The 19,373-nt window shown below is 51.2% G+C and overlaps 1 pseudogene; it reads left to right on the forward strand.

Annotated features, from left to right (window-relative positions):
• Positions 1-2,356: 2,356 nt before the first annotated feature.
• LOC135528995 (transcription factor EB-like) overlaps positions 2,357-19,373 on the forward strand; it is a 59,629-nt pseudogene continuing 42,612 nt past the window's right edge.

A 19,373-nucleotide genomic window follows, 5' to 3' on the forward strand; every position in this document is an offset into this window, starting at 1 on the left:
TCCCTATCTACCTCTCTCATCCCTCTCTGTCCCTATCTACCTCTCTCACCCCTCTCTGTCCCTATCTACCTCTCTCACCCCTCTCTCACCCCTTTCTGTCCCTATCTACCTCTCTCACCCCTCTCTCACCCCTCTCTGTCCCTATCTACCTCTCTCACCCCTCTTTGTCCCTATCTACCTCTCTCACCCCTCTCGGTCCCTATCTACCTCTCTCATCCCTCTCTCTCCCTATCTACCTCTCTCACCCTCTGTCCCTATCTACCTCTCTCACCCCTCTCTCACCCCCTCTCTGTCCCTATCTACCTCTCTCACCCCTCTCTCCCTATCCCTCTCTTTCCCTATCTTCCCTATCTACTCTCTCACCCCTCTCTCATCCCTCTCTTTCCCTATCTACCACTCTCACCCCTCTCTCATCCCTCTCTTTCCCTATCTACCTCTCTCACCCCTCTCTCATCCCTCTCTTTCCCTATCTACCACTCTCTCATCCCTCTCTGTCCCTATCTACCTCTCTCACCCCTCTCTCACCCCCTCTCTGTCCCTCTGTCACTTTCTCACCTCTCTGTCCCTATCTACCTCTCTCACCCCTCCCATCCCTCTCTTTCCCTATCTACCTCTCTCACCCCCTCTCTCATCCCTCTCTCACCCCTCTCTGTCCCTATCTACCTCTCTCACCCCCTCTCTCATCCCTCTCTGTCCCTATCTACCTCTCTCACCCCTCTTTGTCCCTATCTACCTCTCTCACCCCTCTCGGTCCCTATCTACCTCTCTCATCCCTCTCTGTCCCTATCTACCTCTCTCACCCCTCTCTGTCCCTATCTACCTCTCTCACCCCTCTCTCACCCCCTCTCTGTCCCTATCTACCTCTCTCACCCCTCTCTCACCCCTCTCTGTCCCTATCTACCTCTCTCACCCCTCTCTCATCCCTCTCTTTCCCTATCTACCTCTCTCACCCCTCTCTCATCCCTCTCTTTCCCTATCTACCACTCTCACCCCTCTCTCATCCCTCTCTTTCCCTATCTACCTCTCTCACCCCCTCTCTCATCCCTCTCTTTCCCTATCTACCTCTCTCATCCCTCTCTGTCCCTATCTACCTCTCTCACCCCTCTCTCACCCCTCTCTGTCCCTATCTACCTCTCTCACCCTCTCTCACCCTCTCTGTCCCTATCTACCTCTCTCACCCCTCTCTCATCCCTCTCTTTCCCTATCTACCTCTCTCACCCCTCTCTCATCCCTCTCTTTCCCTATCTACCACTCTCACCCCTCGCTCACCCCTCTCTGTCACTATCTACCTCTCTCACCCCTCCTTGCACCCCTCTCTGTCACTTTCTACCTCTCTGTCCCTATCTACCTCTCTCACCCCTTTCTCACCACTCTCTGTCCCTATCTACCTCTCTCACCCCTCTCTCCCCCCCTCTCTCACCCCTCTCTGTCCCTATCTACCTCTCTCACCCCCTCTCTCATCCCTCTCTTTCCCTATCTACCACTCTCACCCTCGCTCACCCCTCTCTGTCCCTATCTACCTCTCTCACCCCTCTCTCACCCCTCTCTGTTCTATTTTGGTCCCAGTCCACCCCTCCCTATGTGAGTTAATGGGGTGATTACGCCGACTCTTCAGTACTAAGGCTGTGACTGGGCTCTGAGGGAGAAAGAGACTCGTTGTTCCGTCTATCAGAATCCCTCCATCTTAAGCTACAGACTCTTCTGTATGTTTGTGTCCTATCTGAGAACTACTGTTGTTGTCATTGCTGTTGCATTTTGCTTCGCAAAGGTCAAAATGGCCGATATTTGATGTTGGTGGGGGGGCAGTGGGCCTGTGGTTTTTTTGTTCCTCAGAGTTTAATGAATAACTGCTGATCTATATTGGCTTCAATTAGTTGTCTGGTGCTGCTGCCTTCTCACCCCAGGGGAACCCTTCAGTTGTTTTAAAGGACTCTAAGTATTTAATTGATTTTAAATGATTGACGTGAAGTGCTGCAATTTTGAAAGAGAGAGGAAGAGGGGCATTCTTAGCCCTAAAAAAGTCTGTGGTCTGAGAGCGTCTTTCTTCGAGCAGAAGCACAGAGCTCTGTGTTTAAAAGGAATGGCTCCGAATTAACAATTAAACCACCGCTAGTTAGAGTACAACTTGTTTACAAGGCATTTGGAAAGGGAGGAAGAGGGAAGGAGAGGTGGAGGAGGAGGGAATGGAGGAAAACAGGCTGAAAGTCCAGTTAGGGAAAGTTCATTGTGTAGAAGAGAGGTAGAAGAGAGAGTGATTTGGTGAGATTGGTTAGTCTCTGAGGTGGGCTGGAGTGAGTCAGTGAGTCAGTGTGAGAGAGTAAGAGGGAGAGTGCACGGACAGAGAAGGAAGAAAGGATGAAGGAGATGAATAAGACGTATGCCATCGTGGAGGTGATAGATGGGGAACAGATCCAACTGGTAAGAGGCTCTGGTTTGTGTGTGTGTCTGTGTGTGTGCGTGCATTTGTGTGTGTGGTTGGGAAATATGTATATATGTGTATTTGTTCACCCAGCTTGGTCAGTAGTGATGCATTAGAGTTAGGAGAGTTATGCCCCCCTCCCTCATGACCCCTCTCTGGATTGGCTGGGGCTGGGGCAGGGCGGGTCATCTCTAACTCCCAGCCTCGAGTCTCTGATTAGGGGATGAGTCTAGTCCTCAGGCCCCTGGGACTGGTGCTGCAGGCTGGAGGCTGGAAGGAAGCAGCACTTTGATATGGGAGCGGTTGAGCTGAGCTCTATCGCTGTGGGCAAACTTCCAGTGAGGGACACGCTCAGCTATTAGAGAGAGAACTGCATGGGACATTAACTGTCTGGCATGACAGCGTAAAGGTCACTGCTGGCTTCTCCCCTGTCTCCCTGCTCTATCCCGTGTGGGTGGGTGGGTGTGTGTGTGTGTGTGTGGAATAGAAGGGCATTCGCTGGGTTTATCTCTTGGTGTTCTTGGCTCTTGATCACTCAGTGTTGTGTTGGGTGTGTGTAATGACATAATATTCAATATCATAGTCATTGATTAGATTTAGCTGTTTGGCAATTGATTGCCCCTCCAGGAGCTAAACTGAGCGGTGTGATTTGCATGCTGGGACAGTGGTATTGAGTGTCTCTGCATAGATTCAGCCCTCTGTATGGAGTATTGATGGTGAGGGAGATCAGGTATTCCCATTGCATTGCTACAAGTTTGCACCAGATGTGCAGCAAATCAGCGAAAAAATGTGCTTGTTTTTTGTTCTGTAGACTTAATATGCAGACCTCTGAATAGTTATGCTGTTCTCTCAGTCTCTGTCAAGGCCCCTGTGCTCTGCTGAGACGTTTAGAATGAGATCCCTCAGGACTAATGTTAGTTACCTTTTACAAATCTTCTCTCTGCTTTTGGAGGTTCTTTCCTCGTTAACTTTCCTTAAACACTGAGTTTTCCCCTTAATGAATGAATTTCATCTGCTAATCTGTGAGCAGGATTATCATGGTAAACTCCCTGGAATCTGTGGAATCTGGGAGTTTAAGGAAAGCTTGGGAACGCCACTGAGAGAATACCAGGCATGACTGACCTGCGAGAGTGAGAGTTTGTTTAAAATGGACGGTATCGGGTCATGTTGATTGTGTGTAGGATGGGAGACAGTCACAGAGCGGGGAAAGGAAGGGACGAGGAGAGGAGAGGGTTACACCTAACTCTTAACTTCATGTCCCAGATTTAAAATAAAGGAGAGGAAGACCCTACTGAAGATGCCATTTCCTTTTGATCAGTGTACTGTAGATCTGTTTGCTTGATGAGTGACCAGAGGTCTTGGTCCACAGCGGTCTGTTTTGAGCCTGTGGTTTAACTGTGTGAGTGAGACCTGGCCGCTCGTCAGTCGTCTCAGTGATAAGGGATCTGTTATCCGTCAAGCCTCATTAGTATTACAAAGGAGATCTTCAGCCACATCCTCTTGTGTGAAATTCAAAGTGTTTCTTTATTATTGGAAGATTCATCATCAAATCCCTTATCAGGGTGCTTGACTAGTAGTAGCCCATAGAGCCTGCTACGTAACAGCTAAACAACCTCTACACAACCTCTACAGAGGAGACCGCAAGTCTTCCAAACAGAGGCTGGGTTAGAGATATGGTCAGAGAATAAAGCTATAGAGATAAGAAGAGAGATGGACCGATAGTCAATAAATGTGTGTCTGTCAGAGCAGAGGCAGTTAGAGGCAGTAGTTTCCAGGTGTGATATTGGCCTGTTATCTTCTGCTATCTGCTCTTTACAGCCACTAAACATGTAACACACTGTGTGTTTATTAAGTTCCCTCAGGCTCAGAGGACTAACCAGGGTTACGCACAATATGATGCCATACAACTCCCAGGAGACACTGACTTCACCATTCTGTCTTCAAATTGTCTCCCTTTGTCAAGGGGCTTTATTGGCCTGGGAAAGAGATGTTTACGTTGCCAAAGCAAGTGAAATGGATAATAAACAACAGTGAAATAAACAGTCAAAAATCAACAGCAAACATTACACTCCAGTTCCAAAGGAATAGAGACATTTCAAATGTCATGTTATGTCTGTATACAGTCTTGTAACAATGTGCAAATAGTTAAAGCACATGTTATGTCTGTATACAGTGTTGTAACAATGTGCAAATAGTTAAAGCACATGTTATGTCTGTATACAGTGTTGTAACAATGTGCAAATAGTAAAAGCACATGTTATGTCTGTATACAGTGTTGTAACAATGTGCAAATACTTAAAGCACATGTTATGTCTGTATACAGTGTTGTAACAATGTGCAAATACTTAAAGCACATGTTATGTCTGTATACAGTGTTGTAACAATGTGCAAATAGTTCACACATGTTATGTCTGTATACAGTGTTGTAACAATGTTAGTTCAAGCACATGTTATGTCTGTATACAGTGTTGTAACAATGTGCAAATACTTAAAGCACATGTTATGTCTGTATACAGTGTTGTAACAATGTGCAAATACTTAAAGCACATGTTATGTCTGTATACAGTGTTGTAACAATGTGCAAATACTTAAAGCACATGTTATGTCTGTATACAGTGTTGTAACAATGTGCAAATAGTTCAAGCACATGTTATGTCTGTATACAGTGTTGTAACAATGTGCAAATAGTTAAAGCACATGTTATGTCTGTATACAGTGTTTTAACAATGTGCAAATTGTTCAAGCACAAAATGGAAAATAAATCAACATAAATATGGGTTGTATTTACAATGGTGTTTGTTCTTCACTGGTTGCCATTTTCTTGTGGCAACAGGTCACAAATCTTGCTGCTGTGATGGTATTTCACCCAATAGATATGGGAGTTTATTAAAATTGGATTTGTTTTCATGTTCTTTGTGGGTCTGTGTAATCTGAGGGAAATATGTCTCTCTCAGTCTCACTCTCTCTGTCTCTCTCTTTCTCAATCAACTAATTGAGGGTGATCTCAGGAAACAGTGTTTATGGAATAAAATGTGTTCCTAGGTTGTGTTTCATGCATGGTTTCCTGAATTTTGTTGTGTATCAGGCTATCAAACAACCGCAAGGGCTTAACGTGGGCTCTAAACTACCCTGAAAATAGAGTGGCTTGTAAGAATAGTTTATTTAACTATCATTTCCCCATCTGAAGGATGTGTGTCACATTCTGACCTTTATTTCCTTTGTTTTGTCTTTATTTAGTATGGTCAGGGCGTGAGTTGGATGGGCAGTCTATGTTTGTTTTTCTATGTTTGGTTTCTGTTTCGGCCTAGTATGGTTCTCAATCAGAGGCAGGTGTCGTTAGTTGTCTGATTGAGAATCATACTTAGGTAGCCTGGGTTTCACTGTTGGTTTGTGGGGCGGTGGCACACAGGGAGTGTGGCGAAGGCAGCTAAGAGACCTGCTCCAACTTCCCGTGCTTACCGGAGAGCGAGAGGACCAGGCAGGCACCGTGTTATGCTGTGGAGCGCACGGTGTCCCCGGTGCGGGTGCATAGCCCGGTGCGGTACATTCCAGCCATTCGTATCGGTCGGGCTAGAGTGAGCATTGAGCCAGGTGCCATGATGCCGGTCTCCAGTGCATCTCCTTGGGCCGGCGTACATGGCACCAGCCTTACGCATGGTGTCCCTGGTTCGCCAGCACAGCCCAGTGCGGGCTATTCCACCTCGCTGCACTGGCCTGGCTACCGGGAGCATTCAACCAGGTAAGGTTGGGCAGGCTCAGTGCTCAAGAGCTCCAGTGCGCCTGCACGGTCCGGTCTTCCCAGTGCCACCTCCACGCACCAGCCCTCCGGTGGCAGCCCCCCGCACCAGGCTGTCTCTCCGTTTTCTGCCTACAGGTGTTCCCGCCTGTCCATAGCCGCCAGAGTCTCCCGTCTGTCCATAGCCGCCAGAGTCTCCCGTCTGTCCTGAGCCGCCAGAGTCTCCCGTCTCTCCATAGCCGCCAGAGTCTCCCGTCTGTTCATAGCCGCCAGAGTCTCCCGTCTGTCCTGAGCCGCCAGAGTCTCCCGTCTGTCCTGAGCCGCCAGAGTCTCCCGTCTGTCCATAGCCGCCAGAGTCTCCCGTCTGTCCATAGCCGCCAGAGTCTCCCGTCTGTCCATAGCCGCCAGAGTCTCCCGTCTGTCCATAGCCGCCAGAGTCTCCCGTCTGTCCATAGCCGCCAGAGTCTCCCGTCTGTCCATAGCCGCCAGAGTCTCCCGTCTGTCCATAGCCGCCAGAGTCTCCCGTCTGTCCATAGCCGCCAGAGTCTCCCGTCTGTCCATAGCCGCCAGAGTCTCCCGTCTGTCCATAGCCGCCAGAGTCTCCCGTCTGTCCAGAGCCGCCAGAGTCTCCCGTCTGTCCTGAGCCGCCAGAGTCTCCCGTCTGTCCTGAGCCGCCAGAGTCTCCCGTCTGTCCTGAGCCGCCAGAGTCTCCCGTCTGTCCTGAGCCGCCAGAGTCTCCCGTCTGTCCTGAGCCGCCAGAGTCTCCCCGTCTGTCCTGAGCCGCCAGAGTCTCCCGTCTGTCCTGAGCCGCCAGAGTCTCCCGTCTGTCCTGAGCCGCCAGAGTCTCCCGTCTGTCCTGAGCCGCCAGTCTCCCGTCTGTCCTGAGCCGCCAGAGTCTCCCGTCTGTCCTGAGCCGCCAGAGTCTCCCGTCTGTCCATAGCCGCCAGAGTCTCCCGTCTGTCCTGAGCCGCCAGAGTCTCCCGTCCGTCCATAGCCGCCAGAGTCTCCCCGTCCGTCCATAGCCGCCAGAGTCTCCCGTCCGTCCTGAGCCGCCAGAGTCTCCCGTCTGTCCTGAGCCGCCAGAGTCTCCCGTCTGTCCTGAGCCGCCAGAGCCGCCCGTCTGTCCTGAGCCGCCAGTCAGCCAGGAGCTGCCAGAGCCGCCAGCCAACCATGCGATGCCAGAGTCGCCCTTCACTCCGGCGCAGCCGGAGTTTCCAGCCTGTCCGGCGCTGCCGGAGTCTCCGCCTAGTATGGTTCTCAATCAGAGGCAGGTGTCGTTAGTTGTCTTTGATTGAGAATCATACTTAGGTAGCCTAGGTTTCACTGTTGGTTTGTGGGTGTTTGTTTCCGTGTGTGTGTTTCTCGCCACACGGTACTGTTTCGGTTTTTGTAGATTCCACGTTATCGTTTATTGTTTTTGTTCGAGTGTTCATTTTGTCCTTATTAAAATATCGTCATGAACATTTACCACGCTGCATCTTGGTCCGATCCTTACTCCTCTTCAGACGAAGAGGAGATCTGCCATTACAATGTGCTTGGTGTCGTTGTTGGAACCCATTCTTCATTGAACTTGATAGGAGAGTAAGTGACCAGTCATTTGTAAGAGATTAAGTGAAGATACTTCATCTGAAGGATTAGCATGCATAACCCCTGTTTAACCCTTCAATCTCTTCTTTCTCATGGATTCTAATCTCACAAAGAGAGTGACCCGAATGACCAATCCTCTGTGTTATCGATATTTTTGAGTGAATGTAGGTGCTCATTCTGATGTGTGTTCCCTCCTCAGCTCCCTCTGTCCAGCAGTCACCTGGACGTGTACACGGGCCCTGGGATGACCGGTCAATCCATTGCCATGACCAGCAACTCCTGCCCTGCCAACCTGGCCATCAAACGAGAGCTGACGGGTAGGACCAATCACAGCCGCAGGCACAGCCATGGCAACCAATCAGAGACAAGCTTAGACACACAGCAACCACACAGCTCTCAGAGAAATAGCAACCAATCAGAGATTCACCCCAAACTAGAAACAGAAATCACGCTCTCTATCACCCCAAACTAGAAACAGAAATCACGCTCTCTATCACCCCAAACTAGAAACAGAAATGACACTCACTACGCACTCTTTCACACATGTGCATCCTAATGCACATTTCACACATACAAATGAATATGTGTGCTTCAGCAGAGGAGATAGCAGCACATAAACATCCCAGTGGGTTCATGGCTGTTAACATGTTATGGAAGAGTGTTTTTCTGAAGCCACACGTTTCTACTGTAATGTGTCATTTCACACCCGTTTGTGAGGGCCAGCCTGTGAGTTACATCAATCAGCTCAGGTTTCCTTTAGGAATGTTTCTCAGGACATACTGTCTCATAGGGACGTACATACCGTCTCATAGGGACGTACATACCGTCTCATAGGGACGTACATACCGTCTCATAGGGACGCGTACATACCGTCTCATAGGGACGTACATACCGTCTCATAGGGACGTACATACCGTCTCATAGGGACGTACATACCGTCTCATAGGGACGTACATACCGTCTCATAGGGACGTACATACCGTCTCCTCAGGACGTACATACCGTCTCATAGGGACGTACATACCGTCTCATAGGGACGTACATACCGTCTCATAGGGACGTACATACCGTCTCATAGGGACGTACATACCGTCTCATAGGGACGTACATACCGTCTCATAGGGACGTACATACCGTCTCATAGGGACGTACATACCGTCTCATAGGGACGTACATACCGTCTCTAGGTTTTTTTGGCAGATGATAGTAGTTAGTGTTGATGAGTTGTGTGAGGACAGTGTTAGTTCATTGCTTGTTGTTTTTGTCAAGATGCAGAAGCCCGTGCGATGGCCAAGGAGAGACAGAAGAAAGACAACCACAACCTGAGTGAGTTTATTCTGTCCTTTCCTTTTCCCTTTCCCTTGCTCTCTCTGGCTCTCTCTCTCTCTCTCTCTCTCTCTGTCTCTCTCCCTCTCTCTCTCTCTCCTCTCTCTCTCTCTCTCTCTCTCTCTCTCTCTCTCTCTCTCTCTGTATCTCTCTCTCTCTCTCTGTCTCTCTCTCTCTCTCTCTCTCTCTCTGTCTCTCTCGCTCTCCCTCTCCCTCTCTCTCCGTCTCTCTCTCTCTCTCTCCGTCTCTCTCTCTCTCTCTCACTCTCTCTCTCTCTCCCTCTCTGTCTCTCTCTCTCTCTCTCCCTCTCTCTGTCTCTCCCTCTCTCTCTCTCTCTCTCTCTCTCTCTCCCTCTCTCTGACTCTCTCTCTCTCTCTCCCTCTCTCTGTCTCTCTCTCCCTCAATCTGTCTCTCTCTCCCTCAATCTGTCTCTCTCTCCCTCAATCTGTCTCTCTCTGTCTCTCTCTCTCTCTTTCTCTCTCTCCCTCTCTCTCCCTCTCTCTCTGTCTCTCTCTCTCTCTCTCTCTCTCTCTGTCTCTCTCTCCCTCTCTCTCTCCCTCTCTCTGTCTATCTCTCTCTCTCTCTCTCGCTGTCTCTCAATTCAATTCAATTCAAGGGCTTTATTGGCATGGGAAAACGTGTTAACATTGCCAAAGCAAGTGAGGTAGATAATATATAAAGTGAATATATAAAGTGAAATAAACAATAAAAATTAACTGTAAACATTACACATACAGAAGTTTCAAAACAATAAAGACATTACAAATGTCATATTATATATATTCAGTTTTTAACAATGTACAGATGGTTAAAGGACACAAGATAAAATACATAAGCATAAATATGGGTCTCCTCTGTCTCTCCCTCTCTCTCTGTCTCTCTCTGTCTCTCTCTCTCTCTCTCTGTCTGTCTCTCCCTCTCTATCTCTCTTCCCCTCTCTCTCTCTCTCTGTCTCTCTCTGTCTCTGTCTCCCTCTCTCTCTGTCTCTCCCTCTCTCTCTGTCTCTCCCTCTCTCTGTCTCTGTCGCTCCCTCTCTGTCTCTCCCTCTCTCTGTCACTCCCTCTCTTTGTCTCTCCCTCTCTCTCCCTCTCTCTGTCTCTCTCTCTCCCTCTCTCTGTCTCTCTCTGTCTCTCGCTCCCTCTGTCTCTCGCTCCCTCTGTCTCTCTCTCTCTCAAAAACACAATTTGAATGAGTTTACAATCTCTCTGTTTAAAGTACACCTCTATCTCTTTACCTCTCTTTCACACACACTGAGGTAATTCAGCTGATACAGGGCAACCCACAGGTGGATGTTTAACCCACACTTTCTGCTGCTCTGGCACTAAAGTCTAATTGCCTGTCACACTAGTTTTTTTATGTGTAGTGTCTGTGTTAAATTAAATCAAATCAAAATTGTATTTGTCATATATGCCGAATACAACAGGTGTAGACCTTACAGTGAAATGATGAATACAACAGGTGTAGACCTTACAGTGGAATGATGAATACAACAGGTGTAGACCTTACAGTGAAATGATGAATACAACAGGTGTAGACCTTACAGTGGAATGATGAATACAACAGGTGTAGACATTACAGTGAAATGATGAATACAACAGGTGTAGACGTTACAGTGAAATGATGAATACAACAGGTGTAGACGTTACAGTGAAATGCTTACTTACAAGCCCTTAACTAACAATGCAGTTTTAAGAACATCAGTCAATGTGCGGGGGTACAGGTCAATGTGCGGGGGTACAGGTCAATGTGCGGGGGTACAGGTCAATGTGCGGGGGTACAGGTCAATGTGCGGGGGTACAGAGTCAATGTGCGGGGGTACACAGTCAATGTGCGGGGGTACAGAGTCAGTGTGCGGGGGTACAGAGTGAAGGTGCGGTGGTACAGAGTCAATGTGCGGTGGTACAGAGTCAGTGTGCGGGGTACAGAGTCAGTGTGCGGTGGTACAGAGTCAGTGTGCGGTGGTACAGAGTCAATGTGCGGGGGTACAGAGTCAGTGTGCGGGGGTACAGAGTCAGTGTGCGGTGGTACAGAGTCAATGTGCGGGGGTACAGAGTCAGTGTGCGGGGTACAGAGACAGTGTGCGGTGGTACAGAGTGAATGTGCGGGGGTACAGAGTCAATGTGCGGGGGTACAGAGTCAATGTGCGGTGGTACACAGTCAATGTGCGGTGGTACAGAGTCAATGTGCGGTGGTACGGAGTCAGTGTGCGGTGGTACGGAGTCAGTGTGCGGGGGGACAGAGTGAATGTGCGGGGGCACGGAGTGAATGTGCGGGGGTACGGAGTGAATGTGCGGTGGTACAGAGTCAGTGTGCGGATGTACAGAGTCAGTGTGCGGTGGTACAGAGTGAGTGTGCGGTGGTACAGAGTCAGTGTGCGGGGGTACAGAGTGAATGTGCGGTGGTACAGAGTCAGTGTGCGGTGGACAGAGTGAATGTGCGGTGGTACAGAGTGAGTGTGCGGTGGTACAGAGTGAATGTGCGGTGGTACAGAGTCAATATGCGGTGGTACAGAGTCAATGTGCGGTGGTACACAGTCAATGTGCGGTAGTACAGAGTCAATGTGCGGTGGTACAGAGTGAATGTGCGGTGGTACATAGTCAGTATGCGGTGGTACAAAGTCAGTGTGCGGTGGTACAGAGTGAATGTGTGGGGGTACAGAGTCAATGTGCGGGGGTACGGAGTCAGTGTGCGGGGGTACGGAGTCAATGTGCGGTGGTACAGAGTCAACGTGCGGTGGTACAGAGTCAATGTGCGGTGGTACAGAGTGAGTGTGCGGTGGTACACAGTCAATGTGCGGGGGCACGGAGTGAATGTGCGGGAGTACGGAGTCAGTGTGCGGTGGTGCGGAGTCAGTGTGCGGTGGTACGGAGTCAGTGTGCGGTGGTACAGAGTGAGTGTGCGGTGGTACAGAGTCAGTGTGCGGGGGTACAGAGTGAATGTGCGGTGGTACAGAGTCAGTGTGCGGGTGTACAGAGTCAGTGTGCGGTGGTACAGAGTCAGTGTGCGGGGTACAGAGTGAATGTGCGGTGGTACGGAGTCAGTGTGCGGTGGTACAGAGTGAGTGTGCGGTGGTACAGAGTCAGTGTGCGGGTGTACAGAGTCAGTGTGCGGTGGTACTGAGTCAGTGTGCGGTGGTACTGAGTCAGTGTGCGGTGGTACAGAGTAAATGTGCGGTGGTACAGAGTCAATGTGCGGTGGTACAGAGTCAATGTGCGGTGGTACACAGTCAATGTGCGGTAGTACAGAGTCAATTTGCGGTGGTACAGAGTGAATGTGCGGTGGTACATAGTCAGTATGCGGTGGTACAGAGTCAGTGTGCGGTGGTACAGAGTCAGTGTGAGGTGGTACAGAGTGAATGTGCGGTGGTACAGAGTCAGTGTGCGGGTGTACAGAGTCAGTGTGCGGTGGAAGAGAGTGAATGTGCAGTGGTACAGAGTCAGTGTGCGGGTGTACAGAGTCAGTGTGCGGTGGTACAGAGTGAATGTGCGGGGTACAGAGTGAGTGTGCGGTGGTACAGAGTGAGTGTGCGGGGGTACAGAGTCAGTGTGCGGTGGTACAGAGTGAATGTGCGGTGGTACAGAGTGAATGTGCGGTGGTACAGAGTGAGTGTGCGGTGGTACAGAGTGAATGTGCGGTGGTACAGAGTGAATGTGCGGTGGTACAGAGTGAATGTGCGGTGGTACAGAGTGAGTGTGCGGTGGTACAGAGTCAGTGTGCCGTTGTACATAGTCAGTGTGCGGGTGTACAGAGTGAATGTGCGGTGGTACAGAGTCAGTGTGCGGTGGTACAGAGTCAGTGTGCGGTGGTACTGAGTCAGTGTGCGGTGGTACTGAGTCAGTGTGCGGTGGTACAGAGTGAATGTGCGGTGGTACAGAGTCAATGTGCGGTGGTACAGAGTCAATGTGCGGTGGTACACAGTCAATGTGCGGTAGTACAGAGTCAATGTGCGGTGGTACAGAGTGAATGTGCGGTGGTACATAGTCAGTATGCGGTGGTACAGAGTCAGTGTGCGGTGGTACAGAGTCAGTGTGAGTTGGTACAGAGTGAATGTGCGGTGGTACAGAGTCAGTGTGCGGTGGTACAGAGTGAATGTGTGGTGGTACAGAGTGAGTGTGCGGTGGTACGGAGTCAGTGTGCGGTGGTGCGGAGTCAGTGTGCGGTGGTACGGGGTCAGTGTGCGGTGGTACAGAGTGAGTGTGCGGTGGTACAGAGTCAGTGTGCGGGGGTACAGAGTGAATGTGCGGTGGTACAGAGTCAGTGTGCGGGTGTACAGAGTCAGTGTGCGGTGGAAGAGAGTGAATGTGCTGTGGTACAGAGTCAGTGTGCGGGTGTACAGAGTCAGTGTGCGGTGGTACTGAGTCAGTGTGCGGTGGTACTGAGTCAGTGTGCGGTGGTACAGAGTAAATGTGCGGTGGTACAGAGTGAATGTGCGGTGGTACAGAGTCAATGTGCGGTGGTACACAGTCAATGTGCGGTAGTACAGAGTCAATGTGCGGTGGTACAGAGTGAATGTGCGGTGGTACATAGTCAGTATGCGGTGGTACAGAGTCAGTGTGCGGTGGTACAGAGTCAGTGTGAGGTGGTACAGAGTGAATGTGCGGTGGTACAGAGTCAGTGTGCGGTTGTACAGAGTCAGTGTGCGGTGGTACAGAGTGAATGTGCGGGGGTACAGAGTCAGTGTGCGGATTTACAGAGTCAGTGTGCGGTGGTACAGAGTGAATGTGCGGTGGTACAGAGTGAGTGTGCGGTGGTACAGAGTGAGTGTGCGGGGTACAGAGTCAGTGTGCGGTGGTACAGAGTGAATGTGCGGTGGTACAGAGTGAATGTGCGGTGGTACAGAGTGAGTGTGCGGTGGTACAGAGTGAATGTGCGGTGGTACAGAGTGAATGTGCGGTGGTACAGAGTGAATGTGCGGTGGTACAGAGTGAGTGTGCGGTGGTACAGAGTCAGTGTGCCGTTGTACATAGTCAGTGTGCGGGTGTACAGAGTGAATGTGCGGTGGTACAGAGTCAGTGTGCGGTGGTACAGAGTCAGTGTGCGGTGGTACTGAGTCAGTGTGCGGTGGTACTGAGTCAGTGTGCGGTGGTACAGAGTGAATGTGCGGTGGTACAGAGTCAATGTGCGGTGGTACAGAGTCAATGTGCGGTGGTACACAGTCAATGTGCGGTAGTACAGAGTCAATGTGCGGTGGTACAGAGTGAATGTGCGGTGGTACATAGTCAGTATGCGGTGGTACAGAGTCAGTGTGCGGTGGTACAGAGTCAGTGTGAGTTGCTACAGAGTGAATGTGCGGTGGTACAGAGTCAGTGTGCGGTGGTACAGAGTGAATGTGTGGTGGTACAGAGTGAGTGTGCGGTGGTACGGAGTCAGTGTGCGGTGGTGCGGAGTCAGTGTGCGGTGGTACGGAGTCAGTGTGCGGTGGTACAGAGTGAGTGTGCGGTGGTACAGAGTCAGTGTGCGGGGGTACAGAGTGAATGTGCGGTGGTACAGAGTCAGTGTGCGGGTGTACAGAGTCAGTGTGCGGTGGAAGAGAGTGAATGTGCAGTGGTACAGAGTCAGTGTGCGGGTGTACAGAGTCAGTGTGCGGTGGTACTGAGTCAGTGTGCGGTGGTACTGAGTCAGTGTGCGGTGGTACAGAGTAAATGTGTGGTGGTACAGAGTCAATGTGCGGTGGTACAGAGTCAATGTGCGGTGGTACACAGTCAATGTGCGGTAGTACAGAGTCAATGTGCGGTGGTACAGAGTGAATGTGCGGTGGTACATAGTCAGTATGCGGTGGTACAGAGTCAGTGTGCGGTGGTACAGAGTCAGTGTGAGGTGGTACAGAGTGAATGTGCGGGGGTACAGAGTCAGTGTGCGGGTGTACAGAGTCAGTGTGCGGTGGAAGGAGTGAATGTGCAGTGGTACAGAGTCAGTGTGTGTACAGAGTCAGTGTGCGGTGGTACAGAGTGAATGTGCGGGGGTACAGAGTCAGTGTGCGGATTTACAGAGTCAGTGTGCGGTGGTACAGAGTGAATGTGCGGTGGTACAGAGTGAGTGTGCGGGGGTACAGAGTCAGTGTGTGGTGGTACAGAGTGAATGTGCGGTGGTACAGAGTGAATGTGCGGTGGTACAGAGTCAGTGTGCGGTGGTACAGAGTGAATGTGCGGTGGTACAGAGTGAATGTGCGGTGGTACAGAGTGAATGTGCGGTGGTACAGAGTGAGTGTGCGGTGGTACAGAGTCAGTGTGCCGTTGTACATAGTCCGTGTGCGGGTGTACAGAGTGAATGTGCGGTGGTACAGAGTCAGTGTGCGGTGGTACAGAGTCAGTGTGCGGTGGTACTGAGTCAGTGTGCGGTGGTACAGAGTCAGTGTGCGGTGGTACAGAGTGAATGTGCGGTGGTACAGATTCAATGTGCGGTGGTACAGAGTCAATGTGCGGTGGTACACAGTCAATGTGCGGTAGTACAGAGTCAATGTGCGGTGGTACAGAGTGAATGTGCGGTGGTACATAGTCAGTATGCGGTGGTACAGAGTCAGTGTGCGGTGGTACAGAGTCAGTGTGAGTTGGTACAGAGTGAATGTGCGGTGGTACAGAGTCAGTGTGCGGTGGTACAGAGTCAGTGTGAGTTGGTACAGAGTGAATGTGCGGTGGTACAGAGTCAGTGTGCGGTGGTACAGAGTGAATGTGTGGTGGTACAGAGTGAGTGTGCGGTGGTACAGAGTCATTGTGCGGTGGTACAGAGTGAATGTGCGGTGTTACAGAGTGAGTTTGCGGTGGTACAGAGTCAGTGTGCGGTGGTACAGAGTCAGTGTGCGGTGGTACAGAGTCAGTGTGAGTTGGTACAGAGTGAATGTGCGGTGGTACAGAGTCAGTGTGCGGTGGTAAGAGTCAATGTGCGGTGGTACAGAGTGAGTGTGCGTGGTACAGAGTGAGTGTGCGGTGGTACAGAGTCAGTGTGCGGTGGTACAGAGTCAGTGTGCGGTGGTACAGAGTCAGTGTGCGGTGGGACAGAGTGAATGTGCGGTGGTACAGAGTCAGTGTGCGGTGGTACAGAGTGAATGTGCGGTGGTACAGGTGGTGTGCGGTGGTACAGAGTCAGTGTGCGGTGGTACAGAGTCAGTGTGCGGTGGAAGAGAGTGAATGTGCAGTGGTACAGAGTCAGTGTGCGGGTGTACAGAGTCAGTGTGCGGTGGTACAGAGTGAATGTGCGGGGGTACAGAGTCAGTGTGCGGATTTACAGAGTCAGTGTGCGGTGGTACAGAGTGAATGTGCGGTGGTACAGAGTGAGTGTGCGGTGGTACAGAGTGAGTGTGCGGTGGTACAGAGTCAGTGTGCGGTACAGAGTGAATGTGCGTTGGTACAGAGTGAATGTGCGGTGGTACAGAGTGAATGTGCGGTGGTACAGAGTGAGTGTGCGGTGGTACAGAGTCAGTGTGCCGTTGTACAGAGTCAGTGTGCGGTGGTACAGAGTGAATGTGCGGTGGTACAGAGTCAGTGTGCGGTGGTACAGAGTGAATGTGCGGTGGTACAGAGTCAGTGTGCGGTGGTACAGAGTGAATGTGCGGTGGTACAGAGTCAATGTGCGGGTACAGAGTCAGTGTGGTACAGAGTGAATGTGCGGTGGTAATGTGCGGTGGTACAGAGTGAATGTGCGGTGGTACAGAGTGAATGTGCGGTGGTGCAGAGTCAGTGTGAGTTGGTACAGAGTGAATGTGCGGTGGTACAGAGTGAGTGTGCGGTGGTACAGAGTCAGTGTGCGGTGGTACAGAGTCAGTGTGCGGTGGTACAGAGTGAATGTGCGGTGGTACAGAGTCAGTGTGCGGTGGTACAGAGTGAGTGTGTGTGGTATGTGTGCGGTGGTACAGAGTCAGTGTGCGGTGGTACAGAGTGAATGTGCGGTGGTACAGAGTGAGTGTGCGGTGGTACAGAGTCAGTGTGCGGTGGTACAGAGTGAATGTGCGGTGGTACAGAGTGTGCGGTGGTACAGAGTCAGTGTGCGGTGGTACAGAGTCAGTGTGCTGTGGTACAGAGTGAGTGTGCGGTGGTACAGAGTCAGTGTGCGTGGTACAGAGTCAGTGTGCGGTGGTACAGAGTGAATGGTGGTACAGAGTCAGTGTGCGGTGGTACAGAGTCAGTGTGCGGTGGTACAGAGTGAGTGTGCGGTGGTACAGAGTCAAAGTGTGGTACAGAGTCAGTGTCCGGTGGTACAGAGTGAGTGTGCGGTGGTACAGAGTGTGTGCGGTGGTACAGAGTCAGTGTGCGGTGGTACAGAGTCAGTGTGCGGTGGTACAGAGTGAGTGTGCGGTGGTACAGAGTCAGTGTGCGGTGTGAGTCAGTGTCCGGTGGTACAGAGTGAGTGTACAGAGTGTGTGCGGTGGAGTCAGTGTGCGGAGTACAGAGTCAATGTGCGGTGGTACAGAGTCAGTGTGCGGTGGTACAGAGTCAATGTGCGGTGGTACACAGTCAATGTGCGGTAGTACAGAGTCAATGTGCGGTGGTACAGAGTGAATGTGCGGTGGTACATAGTCAGTATGCGGTGGTACAGAGTCAGTGTGCGGTGGTACAGAGTCAGTGTGAGGTGGTACAGAGTGAATGTGCGGTGGTACAGAGTCAGTGTGCTGTGAGTCAGTGTGCGGTGGAAGAGAGTGAATGTGCAGTGGTACAGAGTCAGTGTGCGGGTGTACAGAGTCAGTGTGCGGTGGTACAGAGTGAATGTGCGGGGTACAGAGTCAGTGTGCGGATTTACAGAGTCAGTGTGCGGTGGTACCGTGAATGTGCGGTGGTACAGAGTGAGTGTGCGGTGGTACAGAGTGAGTGTGCGGGGGTACAGAGTCAGTGTGTGGTGGTACAGAGTGAATGTGCGGTGGTACAGAGTGAATGTGCGGTGGTACAGAGTGAGTGTGCGGTGGTACAGAGTGAATGTGCGGTGGTACAGAGTGAATGTGCGGTGGTACAGAGTGAATGTGCGGTGGTACAGAGTGAGTGTGCGGTGGTACAGAGTCAGTGTGCCGTTGTACATAGTCAGTGTGCGGGTGTACAGAGTGAATGTGGGTGGTACAGAGTCAGTGTGCGGTGGTACAGAGTCAGTGTGCGGTGGTACTGAGTCAGTGTGCGGTGGTACTGAGTCAGTGTGCGGTGGTACAGAGTGAATGTGCGGTGGTACAGAGTCAATGTGCGGTGGTACAGAGTCAATGTGCGGTGGTACACAGTCAATGTGCGGTAGTACAGAGTCAATGTGCGGTGGTACAGAGTGAATGTGCGGTGGTACAGAGTATGCGGTGGTACAGAGTCAGTGTGCGGTGGTACAGAGTCAGTGGAGTTGGTACAGAGTGAATGTGCGGTGGTACAGAGTCAGTGTGCGGTGGTACAGAGTCAGTGTGAGTTGGTACAGAGTGAATGTGCGGTGGTACAGAGTCAGTGTGCGGTGGTACAGAGTGAATGTGTGGTGGTACAGAGTGAGTGTGCGGTGGTACAGAGTCATTGTGCGGTGGTACAGAGTGAATGTGCGGTGGTACAGAGTGAGTGTGGGTGGTACAGAGTCAGTGTGCGGTGGTACAGAGTCAGTGTGCGGTGTACAGAGTGAATGTGCGGTGGTACAGAGTCAGTGTGCGGTGGTACAGAGTCAGTGTGCGGTGGTACAGAGTGAGTGTGCGGTGGTACAGAGTGAGTGTGCGGTGGTACAGAGTCAGTGTGCGGTGGTACAGAGTCAGTGTGTGGTACAGAGTCAGTGTACAGAGTGAATGTGCGGTGGTACAGAGTCAGTGTGCGGTGGTACAGAGTGAATGTGTGAGTGCAGAGTCAGTGGTGGTACAGAGTCAGTGTGCGGTGGTACAGAGTGAATGTGCAGTGGTACAGAGTCAGTGTGCGGGTGTACAGAGTCAGTGTGCGGTGGTACAGAGTGAATGTGCGGGGTACAGAGTCAGTGTGCGGTTTCAGAGTCAGTGTGCACAGAGTCAATGTGCGGTGGTACAGAGTGAGTGTGCGGTGGTACAGAGTCACAGAGTCAGTGCGGTGGTACAGAGGAATGTGCGGTGGTACAGGGTCAGTGAATGTGCGGTGGTACAGAGTGAATGTGCGGTGGTACAGAGTGAGTGTGCGGTGGTACAGAGTCAGTGTGCCGTTGTACAGAGTGTGTGCGGGTGTACAGAGTGAATGTGCGGTACAGAGTCAGTGTGCGGTGGTACAGAGTGAATGTGCGGTGGTACAGAGTCAGTGTGCGGTGGTACAGAGTGAATGTGCGGGGGTACAGAGTCAGTGTGCGGTAGAGTCAGTGTGCGGTGGTACAGAGTCAATGTGTGGTGGTACAGAGTGAATGTGCGGT

The sequence above is a fragment of the Oncorhynchus masou genome, unplaced genomic scaffold (assembly GCF_036934945.1).
Source record: "Oncorhynchus masou masou isolate Uvic2021 unplaced genomic scaffold, UVic_Omas_1.1 unplaced_scaffold_1070, whole genome shotgun sequence".
Taxonomy (NCBI): Eukaryota; Metazoa; Chordata; class Actinopteri; order Salmoniformes; family Salmonidae; genus Oncorhynchus; species Oncorhynchus masou.